The sequence below is a fragment of the Erigeron canadensis genome, chromosome 9, assembly GCF_010389155.1.
Source record: "Erigeron canadensis isolate Cc75 chromosome 9, C_canadensis_v1, whole genome shotgun sequence".
Classification (NCBI taxonomy): Eukaryota; Viridiplantae; Streptophyta; class Magnoliopsida; order Asterales; family Asteraceae; genus Erigeron; species Erigeron canadensis.
Genome location: NC_057769.1, coordinates 12,225,789 through 12,238,535, shown reverse-complemented (window position 1 = coordinate 12,238,535; position 12,747 = coordinate 12,225,789).

Below are 12,747 nucleotides of genomic sequence, written 5' to 3'. Positions count from 1 at the left end.
CAACTAAACATGTAGTAATATAAATAAAAATTGTAAAAGAATAATAAGATGTATAAAAACATCAACAATAACTATATTAATGCATTAAATGTTACAAGAAACGTAAAACGTAACGATGATAAAAGTTATTATATTTTAAAAAAACGTTATATATATATAAAAAGATGGATAACAATAATCAAAACCAAATGTTTAAAAGTAAAACCGTAAATGTGTAAAAGTTGTTTGATGAAAACATGAGAGCCCAAAAAGTTGAGTGTCATGAAAATAAAACGAAAACTTTGATGTGGGACAAAAGTTAAAAGATAAAACTTTTATGGGGTTAAAATGAAATTTGGTAAAAATTATTATGTTTTATAAGAACTTGTACATTTGATGCATAAAAAACTTATAAATTTGTATAGGTTTTTAGTATATGCCTTAAATGTTATATGAACCTAAAAAAGACGGATGAAAATAATAAAACTAAATGTTTAAAAATAAACCGTAACTGTGTGAAAATTGTTTTATGAAAAAATGAGAACCAGAAAGTTTAGAGTCAAAAAAATGAAAAATAAAACTTTGATACGGGACAGGAGTTAAAAAAAATAGAAACTTTAGGGGTTAAAATGAAAATTGGTAAAAACTATTACGTGTTATAAGAGCTTGTACGTTTCATACATAAAGAACTTGTACTTGTTTGATGAAAACATGAGATCCTGAAAGTTTAGAGTCAAACAAATGAAAACTAAAACTTTGATACAAGACAAAAATTAAAAAATAGAAACTTTAAAAGGTTAAAATGAAAATTGGTAAAAATTATTATGTGTTATAAGAGCTTGTTCATTTCATACATAAAGAACTTGTACATTTACATAAATATTTACCGAAAGTTTAGAGTAAAAAAAATGAAAACTAAAACTTTGATACGGGATAAAAGTTAAAAAAATAAAACTTGAAAGTTTAAAATAAAAATTTAATTATTATGTGTTATTAGAACTTGTACATTTCATGCATAAAGAACTTGTACATTTACAAACTTTGATACGAGATAAAAGTTAAAAAATAGAAACTTTAAGGTTTAAAATGAAAATTGGTAATAATTATTATGTGTTATTAGAGCTTGTACATTTCATGCATAAAGAACTTGTACATTTACATTGGTTTTTATTATACATATAATAAGTTACTTGATATTTTTTTGAAATATATTTTATTCGAAACTGTTAGATTGTCAACTTAATATGGAATTTTGTCTAACTTAAGGTGTTTAATGCAGGTTTATTTTGTAGATGGACTCCTTATGCAGGATTTCTAGTTTGGACCTTTTCTACTCTCTTTGGATACATCAGGGACTAAAGCTGTGAAGATTGGAAGACTTGAGATAGAGGGACTAGAAGAGGAAAGAGGAAGAAGAAGAGGGGTGATGTAGTTTTACCTTGGCTATATAAACGCAACCATTACCCATCTAGGGTTCTTAACATTCTCTGCCCAATTCTAGCCGTTGTCTCCTTTCCCTTTTGTTGTAATGTAATCGATTAGGTTTTTGGGTATTTTGAGTTTGTTCAAAACTTACTGTGTATTAAAAACTATTTCTGTTTTTCTGTAATTATATGAGTATCTCAATCTTTTGCCTCATTATTGTTGAATCATCTCATTTTATCTTTAAACTTATAATCAGATTTGATTAATTTATCATGGTATCAGAGACATCGTTGGCGATTATCTTGTTTCAGACCTTGGTTTGTCTCGATTGATTCTTTGATTAATCAGTCTCTTATATATATAGTATATATATATATATACACTAAATTTTTTAGGGTTTATATCTTATTTATCAAATCGTCTTTATTACTCAAAAATTCTTGTTTATCATATTTTTTGTTCAATATCTTCTATATTTTTTTTGTGTATCTCGATTTGGGTATTATCTTTTTAGGTCTATACCAAAATCGATTGATTATACACTTTCTGCTAGTGTTGTGGGACACTTTTTTCTTTAAAGATTGTTGTCTTGCCACTAGAGCGGATATCCCTTGTTGGTCTGGATCTTGGATATCATATTCTGGTATTCTTGTGTTTGAATCCTTGGATATTTGACCCTTATTAGTTGTTGTGGAATTACTGTTAGATTACCCTCTGTGAGCCTTCTTACCTACCCTTTTAGTAGCAAATTTCTTGATACTTGGAGGGCTCTGAGTGTTAAGGGTTTGGCCTATCGATTGCGACAGCTCTTTATTTGTTTGCTTGCTATTTGCTGTCTGCTTATTCTGCATACTGCTTGTTTGTTGGTTTGTTGTTCTAACCCATTATCTTGGTAGAAGAGAGAGCTATAGATAATACTTGTCTTGAGCACTTCAGTGCTCCTGAATCTGGTTCCTTATCTTGAATTTCTTTAAGGTTCTCTATCTTGTTATTGTGTGTTTTTCTCAGCTTATTTGTTTATTTTCTGCCATGGCTGATGTTGTCAATGAAGATGTTATTAATGAAACTGTTAATGATGTATTTGGTCATGATGAAACTGTGAATATGTTTGGAACTTTAATCAGTAAACTGGATTTTGGTGATGAACTGTACTTACATGCTATTGACACTGTTGAAACACCATTGATTAATTTTAAGCTTAAAGGGACTGAAAATTATAAGGCGTGGGCATGTGCAATGGAACTTGCACTTGAAACCAAAAACAAAATGGGTTTTATCAATGGCACTTGTGAAAAATCTTTTGAAAATGATGTTTTAGCAAAAGAATGAGATAGAGGCAATTTTGTTGTCTTGTCTTGGATTTTGGGTTCTGTCACTGAAGAGTTGTATTTGGGTCAGACTTTTTCAAAAAATGCTAAAGTTGTTTGGGAAGACTTAAAGGAAATCTATGATAAGGTTGATGGTTCCATAACTTTTAATATTCATCACAGAATTAACACTTTGACTCAAAATGGTGCACCTATATCAGAATATTATCACAAACTTAACTCACTTTGGAAAAATTTGATATTATCTGTAAGCTTCCTACTTGTACTTGCAATGTTGCTAAAGAGATATATGAACATCATCAAATTTAAAGCTTATGCAATTTTTGATGGGTTTAGATGATGTGTATTTGCCTATAAGAAGCAACATCTTGACCAAAGACCCTCTACCCACTGTCAAAGCAGCTTTTCCTTTAATCTATAGAGAGGAATCTCATAGAGGCATTTCTTCAAGTGAACCTGTTTCAAAAACCCAAACCAGTGCTATTGTGGCTAAATCTTTTGAAAGTGCAAAAAGAACTTTTTATAACAAATTTTTAAATAACAAGTTTTTTAATCACAATAACAGAAATACTGAGAATAGAAGGGATCCAAACACTTCACTTCAGTGTGATGGGTGTCATAAGTTTGGTCATACCCTTGACAGATTCTTTGAAGTTGTTGGTTATCCTCCAGGCTATGGGAGAAACACTCATGCTAGGAGAAATGCCCCTCAACCTTTTAATAAGACCATGACCAGTAACAATGCCATTTCTGTTGATACTTCTCTTGCTAGTGATAATTTTGCCCCCTGCTCTAATTCTAGCAATTCTTCTTCTATCTCTCTCACTAATGAGCAGTATGCTAAGCTTATGAACCTTCTAAGTGATAAACCTCAGTCTAAGGTTTCTCAAGCCAATATGGCAGGTACCTTTTTCAACTCCAATGTGTTCTTTAATACTAATTTTGATAGGTTTTTCTGTTGTGATGCCACCACTAAGACTATATTCATGATTCCTGGTTGGATCATGGATTCTGGTGCCAACCAGCACATGACATGTGATGACAAGGACCTAATTAATGTGGAAGACATTTCTAGGCTTGGGCTTTGATGTGTGAAAATCTAGTTATAATTAAATCTAGAAATACTCCGTACCAATTACTACACACAATCGGGCAGTGGACCCGTTCGTATGCAATATAGTTCAAAGTAAGTCCAGGATCGTTCCACAGAGACCGACAAGAGCAAGCGAGTTTAAAGTAGTTTAGACAACAGTTTTGTTTTTAAAGACACCACGTCATATTGGATTTTATTTTGAAAGTTAGTTAAAGAAAATTATTGTTAGTAATTCCGTAGAATTCAATCGAAAAGATGTTTGTTGTTATGTCAATAGGATAAAGGGATCATCCACTTTCGACTCCGTGATACACTAACTCCGGTTGCATTTAAATTAAGACCCAATCTAAATATGTTGACAAGATAACCTAGACTTGAACAAAGAAACTCACTTGGTGGCCGACAAGCTTATCACTCTATTCAATTCCATTAACTAACTAGATCAATCCTAGAAAATAGGCACCACCAACGTTTAATAAGATTTAACCCAATTAATTAATTTGTTTTGGTTAAGTATTAACAATTATGTCTACTTGAAATTAGTGTGACACCATCAACTATTAACCCCAATTAACAAATCGTTTCCTATGATTACCATGTCGTTTACTATCACTCCATGAACTAGCACCAATTACTCATAGATAAATAATTGAAATCATACTTATGTACTTCCGACACAATCGACAAAGCATATAAATATCACCCACAAGCACAATAATATAGAACAAGAAAACGATTCATTAAGATCACGACATAACGTTAATAAAATCAACTTGGATTAAAAACATGCAACCATCGTCAATGTATCACTTCATCTCAGTGGATGATAAAAAATTTAGCTAAACATGACAAAACTAATAAGACTAACAATCATCGAATAGATAATATCCATAATAATAATTGTATAGTAATATAGTCTTACAATTAAACAACTAAAATAAAAACAAAAGAGTTAAAGAATTCGAACGAGTTGGACTAGCGGCTGTTGTTGATTCGAATGTAAGCTGCTCCTTCGAATTGTGATATTATGTTATGATGGTTGCTTCGAATTATTGCCTCCCCACAAACCGACCAATTTCGAATCCTCCTAATTCTCTATTCGATTCCCTAAAAACTCTCGTACCAATTGTCTCTTTAGTCGAATTAATGATAGATAGATAATTCGTCCCTCACCAACCGAATACCAAAACCCCTCATTAATTCGTCCAGACTTGGGATATATATAGTAATATATATATGTTTTTTCTCGGCACAAGTCACAAAACAAGGGCATCGGCCCTTTGGCTTTTCCTTTGGGCTCACGCTTCATCAAGCCCAAGTGGGCTGCCCCACTTTTTAGCCTATTTCTTTATCTTTTCTGTTGGGCTATTAACAACCAGGCCTAAAGGCTTTGGGCTTTTCTTTCTTCTTTTTGGCTGGACACAAGCACGAAACACCACCACCATTTTTGGACTTATACTTTTATTAGTCCATATCATATGTTGCACAATTTAGCCTCGTCTTGCTGTCTTGTAAACTTCATTAACCGAATTATCTTCTATGAACATTTTAAGTCTTTCCAGCTCCAATCTTCATTTTTTCCGTAAATGATCTTTATTCAATATACTTTCGTCAACTTTCATCTTGTAGACCTATAATCATATAAAATCACATATTAAGTATAAAAGTCTATAAAAGTGACCATAATACAAACTTAAAATAAATAAAAGAAACGATATCTCGTAAAATAACTATGTATAAAATAGGCGATATCAGGCTTACTGTGGGTCACCCAAATGGGACTCAAGCCAGAATTTTGAAAATTGGAGACTTGAAACTTACTGATAATATCATGATGTTTGGTGTATTGTTTGTGCCTGAATACTGTGTGAATCTCTTGTCTGTGCATAGTCTTGCTAGGGATAGCAAACTCTACATTGGTTTTGATCAAAATAAATGTTATGTCCAGGACTTGAACACAAGGAAAGTGATTGGGAGTGGTAGTGAAAGTGGTGGTTTATATATTTTTCAAAAAAGTTTTCAAGGTGGGAACATTTTGTCTAATCATGTGGAATTTAAATGCTATATGTCTAAACAATTATGGCATAATAGACTTGGACACCCTGTTGATCCTGTTATATATACTCTTTAAGAGAAACTCAATTTGGATCTGATGAACTCTACTTCCCCTTGTGAGGCTTGTCATAGAGCCAAACAAATCAGGGAACCTTTTCTAGTTAGTATGCATAAAAGTCATATGTTGGGAGAACTTGTGCACTTGGATCTTTGGGAACCCTATAAAATTCAAAGTAGATAGGGTTTTAAGTATTTTCTCATTATTGTGGATGACTTTAGCAGGGCTGTTTGGGTGTTTTTACTCAAAATCAAAGAAGAAACTTTTGAAAACATCACTTATTTTTGTTCCTTACTGAAAAATCAATTCAATAAAACTGTTAAAGACTTTCAGAAGTAACAATGGAAGTGAGTTTGTAAACCATAAGTTCACTTCAATTGTAAAACAACATGGGATCATTCACCAAACTTCCAGTGCCTATACTCCTCGACAAAATGGGATTGTTGAAAGGAAACATAGACACTTGCTCAATGTAGTAAGAGCTCTTATGTTTCAAGGGGGGTTGTCTACTTACTTCTGGGCTGATTGTATTCTGACTACGACTTATTTGATTAACAGGTTGTCCTCCTATGTTCTCTCCGGAAAGTCTCCCTATGAGTTAATTTTTAAATGCTTTCCTAGTCTGTCCCACCTTAGAGTATTTGGATGTTTATGCTTTTCTACCATTTTAAATAACAATGACAAATTTTCTAATAGGTCTAATAAATGTATTCTCATAGGCTACTTTAATGAGAAAAAGGGGTACAAACTCTTCAATCTTGATAATAAAACCACTTTATACTCAAGAGAAGTTAGATTCTATAAAAATATTTTTCCTTTTAGAATGAAGAATAACTCTCAAGTTGAGACTTCACAAGAGTCTCACTTGAGACCTCTTTACTCTGTTTTTCTTGATAACAATAATAATTATCATCCAAAGTGGAAGGATGCTTTTTTCCTCGATTTTTATGATCATGAGCTATACCATTGTATAGGATTTGTGGTCAAATAGACAAGCAGTTTGTTATTATTATAAACTGAGAAATTGAGAGAGAAATGATTTTGGTGAAATTTTGTATATTGATTTCTTGTATCAATTACATATGCAACTCAATACATATATATACAAGAAGGAAAATAACCTCCACTAACAAACTTTAAATATATTTTCATTTTTGACCCTAGACTATCCTCTATTGCTATTTCTAGACATTAACTTAACATTACATTTTGTTACACAATGTCAAACTCCAAAAGCATAAGAGCCTTCTTCTTTGAAGTGCATATTAATGTTTAGCTCCATCTTTTGCACTTGCATTCTGGTTCTTGTTTATATCTTTATACCCCCCACAAGTTGATATGTTGTAAGGATTACAACAATTCAACTTGGACAAACAATTGTAGTGTAGAGCTTTGGGAAGGCCTTTGGTCAGGATATCTGCAACTTGATATTAGGAAGGAAGAAACTGAGGAATGATGAGGCCTGCTTTGATTTTTCTCTTACAAAATGGCAATATAACTCAATATGTTTGGTTTTGGCATGGTGAACAGGATTAGAAGCCAATGCTATAGTGGAAGCATTATCACACATCATAAAGATGGGGGTGGGAATGTTAATATTGAGATCTTTTAACAAGCAGGCTAACCAAGTAACCTCACATGTACTATCTGCAAGAGCTCTCTATTTAGCTTCAGTAGAAGACCTAGATACCACTACCTGTTTCTTAGACTGCCAGGAAATTAAACTAGTGCCCAGAAATATAGCAAAACCAGAAACAGACCTTCTTGAGATTGGGCAAGAAGCCCAGTCACTGTCACATAAATTTATTAGGTCAAGATTGTTAATTTTGGGAAAGAATAAACCATGGCCAAGATTTAACTTGATGTATCTCATAACTCTTATTAGGGCCTTCATATGAACAGTAGTAGGAGAGTGAGTAAACTGACTTAGGAGCTGAGCTGCAAAGATAAGATCAAGTCTAGTAATTGTAAGGTAAATGAGCTTCCCAACTAAGGTCTGACATGATCAAGAAGGTCAAGTGCATATTTTCTTTGAGTCATTGCTAAACCATCAGAATTTCTTAAAATCTCAATACCAAGGTAATAATGGAGAGGGCCTAGTGCTTTGATGGTAAACGTCTGATAAAGTTTAGATTTGATAAGATCAATGAGCTGTTGAAAAGTTTCACAAATTAAGATATCATCAACATAGACTAACAAGGCAATGAAATCAGTGGAAGATTGTAGGTGAGCAGAGATGTGTCTGCATAACTTTGTTTGAAGCCAAGAGAAGACAAAAATGAGGTAAGCTTGGTGAACCATTGCCTATTAGCTTGTTTCAAGCCATAAAGAGACTTGTTGAGTCTGCAAATAGTATTGACTGGTAACCCTTTGGAATGGTCATGTAAACCTCTTCATGAAGATCCCCATGTAAGAAGGCATTATTCACATCTAATTGTTCAATTTTCCAACCCCGTTGGACATCTACTGCTAATAATGTCCTAACCGTTGCCATCTTAGCAACTGGAGCAAAGGTTCCCTTGTAATCTATGCCTTCTTTTTGAGTGAAACCCTGAACAACTAGTCTAGCCTTGTATCTTTCAACACTACCATCAGCATGGTATTTTATTTAATAAACCCATTCACACCCAATTGGGTGTTTTCCAGTGGGAAAAGGCATGAGTGTCCAAGTATTATTAGCTTCTACTGCATGTATTTACTTAGTCATTGCATCAATCCACTTAGGATCTTTAGATGCTTGGATATATGTGTGGAGTTCAATGTGTTTCTCAGTTGAATTTATGAAGTGCAGGGATTGAGAAGAGAGATTGGAGTAATTGATGTAGGTGGATAAGGCAAATTTAGAGTGAATGCAATTGACATTAGATTTGGGTAAAATAAAAGAAAATCTTTGACTTTGGTGGAGAGTTTTCTTGTTCTGTTAGATTGTCTGAGGGGGGGAAGCAGAAAGTGGAATAAGTGGGTGAGCTGATTGATGTTGTAGAGGGAGAAGAGGTTGGAACAAAATGAGAATTGGGAGAATGGGAGACTGTATTAGAGTTTAGATCAGTTGGTTCTGAATTAGAGATGGGAGATGATATAGGAGAAGAAGTAGAAGAATTGGGTTCAAGAGAATCAGAATTAGGAGTAGAAGAGGATGATGTATTGGGAGTGCTGGTGTTTGGAGTAGTTGGTGATGATGAAAGAGGAGGAGGAAGGAAGATAGGTGTGAATATGGTTGATTGAGTGTTAAAGGTAGGGTGGGGATCATTGTGAAAAGGAAAGACATCTTCATTGAAGGTCACATGCCTGCTGACAAAGGTAGTGTGAGTATTTAGATTGTATAAAGTATATCCTTTTTGAGTTTGAGGATATCTAAGAAGGACACATGGAATGGCTCTTGGGTGGAATTTGTCATGTGGATGGACAGAAGCAAACCATTGGCAGCCAATTGTTCTTAAATGAGTTACTGAAGGAGGTTTATTGTATACCATTTCATAAGCAGTTTTGTAATTCAGAACACTGCTTGAAATCCTGTTTATGAGATATGTGGATGCAAGAATGGAGTATCCCCACAAATGAAGAGGTAAATTTGCTTGAAATTGGATAGATCTAGCCATGTCTAATATCTGTCTATGTTTTCTTTCCACCCTAGCATTTTGTTAGGGAGTGTAAGGGCAAGATGTTTGATGAATATTTCCATGATTTTGAAAATAAGAGGTGAGATCAGAATTGAGAAATTCAGTTCCATTGTCACTGCGAATTATCTTGATATTAGTGTTGAATTGGGTAGTGACATAGAAATGAAAGAGTTTAAGAGTGGAAGATACACGAGACTTGGCAGGTAAGAGATAAACCCATGTGGCTCTAGATTAATCATCCACAATTGTGAGAAAATATTTGCATTTATTAATGGTTGGATGATGATATTGTCCCCATATATCAACATGAACTAAGCCAAACAATTCAGAAGCATGAAAAGTACTAAAAGGAAATGAAAATTGATTTTTTTTAGACAAAGGACACACGCTACATTTATGCACATCTTTACAGTTTATTGAACGAGAAATACTAGGAATCTTCTTTAAGATTTTGCAGAGAGGAGTGACCAAGTCTTTCATGCCAAAAATGAGAAGTACTTTTGATGGAAAGAACTGTGGAGTTGCAGATTTGTGAAGATGGGGAGGGAGAGGTGTAGATTTAAAGCCCATGGAAAATAGAACCAATTGTGATCCTTCCATCATGGGCCTGCAACATGCAAGTATCATGAGTAAAGATAATAGCAGAATTTGTGGTCTTAGTCAATTTTCTAATAGATATGAGGTTATAGGAAAACTGAGGTACATAAAAGACATTGCGAACTGTGAGATTTGGACCAAGAGTGACAGTTCTTATTTGTTTGACAATAACTGTCTGGCCATTTGGCAGACCAACAGATATTGGAGTTGTGCATTGTGTTATAGAAGTGAATTTGGCAAGGGTGTTGCAAATATGGTCAGTGGCCCCACTATCTAATATCCAAGCATCTTTAAAATCATAAGCACAATAGGCAATAATATGGTAAATACATGCAGAAACAAGTGAGTAAATAATACTTGAACAGGGGTGTGCAAAATCAATATTACCTTGTGAGGCCTGCTGCATGATCATCATCAATTGATTTAACTGGTTCTGCAGCTGGTCCATTCTGTTGTTCATTGCAGATTCAGAGGCACTGGCATTGGCATTATTCTCAATGAAGAGAGTAAGAGGAGTAGCTGGAGTAGTGGCCTGAGCAGTCAAGGCTTCATGTTGAATTATTGAGTTGACATACCTCCCTTTGAATGAATTATGTGGTTTCAACTTGCCATGTAAGGGATGACCAACAGGATACCCAACAATTTGATAACATCCCTCTTTAGAGTGTCCTTCCCTGTTGCATTGTCCACAAAAGATACCTTTCTTGAACATACTCTTTATGTCAGTGAACTTGGTAGTTTGAAAGTTTGGTTTGAACTTCAAATTAGTGTTTTGAGGTTTGTATGAAATGGTGTGGCTTGAGGAGGGATTGTAATTGGACAAGGCTACAGGGACAGTGGGTGGTTTGGGCAGAATTCCTTCCCTTTGCTTCTCTTCTGGCTAAGCATACCATATGCTTTTGGAACAGTGGGTAAGGGTTGTTGTAAAAGTATTTGGCCTCTGATATTCGCATAACTTTCATCCAATCCCATCAAAAATTGTAACAATCTTTTTCTCTGTTCCCTTTCACCATTGGTTTTTCCATTGTCACAAATGCACTTACAACTACAAGCATATGGAGTATCTAAAGCATCCAGTTCATCCCAAAACCCTTTCAACTTATGATAGTAAATTTCCACACTTGTGTTATCTTGTTTGAGATAGGTAAGGTCAACAGATAGTTGATAAATCCCGTGGTTATCTAGCTGACTATATTGTTCATTCAACTCTTTCCATATTGCATGTGCAGTGTGGATGAAACTTAAATTGTTTACAATAGAATCTGAAACTGAATTTAAGATCCAAGAAATTACCATATCATTGGTTTTATCCCAATGTGGTTTCAGAGGTGAGTTGACAACAGGCTCTTTGTACTCCCCATTAACAATTGTTAATTTGTTATTAGCACTTAGAGTAATTGACATTGATCACTTCCATGTACTGAAGTTTTCAAATCCTGATAGTTTCTTTTCAATTAGAATGAGTCCTGTATGGTCATTCTGACGATTGTAGAGAGGATGGTGAACTGAATCCACACTTTCAGTAACCGTTTCTGAATTCACACTTTCAGTAACCGCTTCAAGCATCTTGATCAATTCTTGAATTGATTATTTGAGAAATTTTGAAAAATTAGGGTTTTGATGAAAAAATTAGGGAAAAATTATTGAGAAGAAATTGGAGAATTATGAGTGTTAGGGTTTGTTTCGGACTAAAATAATGGCTAATTGTTGTATTGAAAGTCATTAATTTTAGGTATTTTGTGGTGAATTTTGAGATTTTGAAGAGGATGAGTATGACGGTTTTTGTGATCGGATTTCGTTTCTCTGGCCAAAAAATATGGTGATTCCGGAGATCAGATCGTTTACTCTAATACCATACCATATTATAAACTGAGAAATTGAGAGAGAAATGATTTTGTTTATTTGTTTATTTAAGGGTTTCGCAAAATGCAAATGCATCAGAAATCAAACGAGCTTACTATAAGCTCTCATTGAAACAGTAAGTTTTTATTATTTCATATATTTATATATTATTTATTGTATATTAGTCATATTTATTTATTTTTCATTTTAAGAATATCTAAATTTTGTGTTTGACAGTCACCCTCATAAAAACTCGGATCCGGAGTCTATACCATTGTGTGGGAAGTGTGGCCGGCGACTAGTGGTTTAGTTGTAGAAAAATTTCTATTTCAAATTTGTGATTGATTAGTATTACTATTTTGAAACCATCGTTCTAAGTTAATTTCTCTTTTTTTATTCGAACTGATTAAGACCGGTAGTGACAATTCACAGATTTTAGTAACAAACACTGTGAGGTTAAAAATGTAATTTCCTACCCCAATTGGAACCCAATTGGAACAAGAAGAAAAAAAAAAGGGCTACTTGAAAGATGGAAATCTAAGCTCCCTCTTTTTAGATCAAAATCCAAACAGAAAGAAAGAAGAAGAAAAGGATGGGTACGCCGTCGTTTCATCATTACGCTGTAGTTTCAATCCTCATAATCTTTTTCATACAACCTTCGATCTCTATCTATTGTGACGAAGATGAGTGCTGCGATCTACTAAGGTTAAGAGAACCTTTAGACTTAGATCCAGGGCCTGGAATGTAGGC